This window comes from Camelina sativa, chromosome 19 (assembly GCF_000633955.1).
Source record: "Camelina sativa cultivar DH55 chromosome 19, Cs, whole genome shotgun sequence".
In the NCBI taxonomy this organism is placed as follows: Eukaryota; Viridiplantae; Streptophyta; class Magnoliopsida; order Brassicales; family Brassicaceae; genus Camelina; species Camelina sativa.
This window is the reverse complement of record NC_025703.1, coordinates 7,752,957-7,755,535: the sequence shown is the minus strand read 5'-3', so window position 1 is coordinate 7,755,535 and position 2,579 is coordinate 7,752,957. Positions and strand designations below refer to the sequence as shown.

The window sequence follows — 2,579 nt, the reverse complement described above, 5'->3', positions numbered from 1 at the left end:
GAATTATCCTTAAGATTTCATGTTATAGAACGGATCGGTTAATTAAGAGGGTTGTGCTTGATTTACGCGTTTGCGAATAGGTTGTATTTGCTTTCTTGTTCTAGTGGAATTGAAATCTCGATGTGGTCCCGAGGAGTAGGAAAAACCGAACCTCGTGAACAAAGTTCTTGTGTTCTTTACTTTTTGCACTTTATTATTGCCTTATCCGCATTTACAAGTGGTATCAGAGCAGGTTCTCGATAGAGATTAAGTCTAGTTTCGGGTAGATCAAGGGTGAGGGTAGTTCAGGAAGTAAGGCAAAACTTTGAATCAGTTGTGATGAATTCATACAGAGAAGACACGTCTATGTCAAGACCACCGTTGCTTGATTCAACAAATTACAGATATTGGAAAGTTCGTATGCAAGCGTTTATTAGTAACCTTGAGGAGAATTGCTGGAATTCGATTGATCTTGGTTGGGAGCCTTCTAAAGTTGTGGATGATAAAGGAGTTGAGAGTCTTAAGCCAAGAGATAAGTGGACTGCTGCAGAGAAAAAAACTATCAAGTCACTTCAAGAGAAAAAACTATCAACGGCCAAGACAGCGATTTACAATGCTATTGATTTAAGCCACTTCAAGTTAATTTCTCAATGTGTATCAGCTCAGAAAGCGTGGAAGTCATTGGAGAATATGTTTGAAGGTACTTCAAATGTTAAGAGAACAAAGTTGGATATGTTGGCATCACAATTTGAGAATCTAAGGATGGAAGAAAAAGAAACTGTGGCTGAGTTCAGTGCTAAGTTATGTGATATATCTAATGAGGCTTTTGCTCTTGGAATGCAGTACAAAGACAAAAAGCTTGTGAAGAAGCTGAAGCGATCATTGCCTGCAAGATTTGAGTCAAAAAATTCTGCAGTTGAAGAAGCTCATAATTTAGATGAGATGGCTTTTGATGAGTTTGTTGGGATTCTTAAAGCTTTTGAATTAAGCAAAGCATATGAAGCTGAAGGAGTAAAGAAGAAAGATGATCAAGTTAATGAAGCAATATAGAAGGAAGTTGACATTGGAGTAGCTCTTAAGGTATCATCTTGTGAAGATTCAATGGCTATGTTATCAAGACAATTTGCTAAATTTCTGAAGTGTAAGGGCGAAGAGAAGAAAAGTAGAATGGGTGAAGAGATGAAGACTTCATCAAAGAATGTTCAATGTTTTGAATGCAAAGGATACGGTCATGTACGGTCAGATTGTGCCAATCTACAAAAGCATAAAAAGAAGGTTATGAATGTTGTTACTAGTGATTCTGAAACTGATTCAGATGAAGAAGAAGAACTGAAGAATTTTGTGAAGTTAATTTTGAAGATAGTTCTGAATCAGTTTCTGCATCAGTGTCTGCAACTGCTTCTGAACCTGCAGCAAAACGTGCAACTACATCTGAACATGAATCTGATAGTGATAGTGATGCAGAAGATATGAGTTATGAAGAACTTGGTAAGAGCTATGAGAAGTTGTATGCACATTGGCTTACGGTAGTTGAAGAAAATCCAGTTTTGATTAAGGAGAAGCTTGAGTTAGAGACTAAAGTCGTTGAAGCAGAGAAATATGCAACAGAAAAGGAAGAAGAAGCATCACAAGGAAGAGTACAACTTGAAGAAACTCAAAAGAATTTGAGAATGCTTAATAATGGTACAAAGAAGTTGGATCATATTCTGAGTATTGGCAAAACAGATAAGTGTGGCCTTGGATATGAAGGGAAAGTTTCAAAATCAGATCTGGTGTTTGTTTCAAGTAGAAAATCGCATCTGTTTCAGGAACTATGTCAGAGACTGCTTCAAAGAATGTTTCAGATACTGTATTTGTGAAAGAGCATGGTAAAAGAGTTTATGAATTGCAGAATGCCCCTAGACAAGTTTTTCAACCTGTTTGCCATCATTGTGGTGTTGTTGGGCATATTAGGCCAAGATGTTTCAGATTGTTGAGAGAGAGGAGCCGAATGGAGAATGCTTATGATGTAAGGTTTCATGGTCCTACATGTTATCACTGTGGAGTTCAAGGACATATTAAGAGGAATTGTTTTAGGTTCATTCAAGGAGACAATCATGGAGGTCTAAGGCGCAACAAGGTTTGGGTTAGAAAAGATAAGTTCTATGGAGGTGGTGTACTAGGCTATCAACCGCGTATTGCAAAGCGGGGAAAAATTTCTAGTTAGTTTTGACTATGTTGTGACTCATTCAGGGGGAGAATGAAGATGTGTCTGGTGATGTTGTTTAGGTGTTTGAACTGATGAGTTCACAAACATAATCAAAAAGGGGGAGAATGAAGATGTATTGGTTTCTCTGAAGTAGTGTCTGTGTGATTCAAGACGTGATACATGATTGTTGGTGTTTTATGTGCGTGAGAAGTTTCTAGAAGGTTTGAGAAGGCAAATTGAAGGATGGTTTGAGGATGAATTGAAGAGGAAAACTACTATTTCTTTGGTTGATTAAATTGGAGTTTTACAAGGAAAAGGAAAATAGCAAAAAAGGAAAAAGTCTTTTTCTTATGGAATTTGGAAATCTTCTTCTATGGTGATTAGGAATTCTGGATGGGTATATATGGAGGTG

At 37.3% G+C, this 2,579-nt stretch overlaps 1 pseudogene; it reads left to right on the top strand.

The window, feature by feature from the left end:
* Positions 346-2,277, top strand: LOC104767545 (annotated as a pseudogene).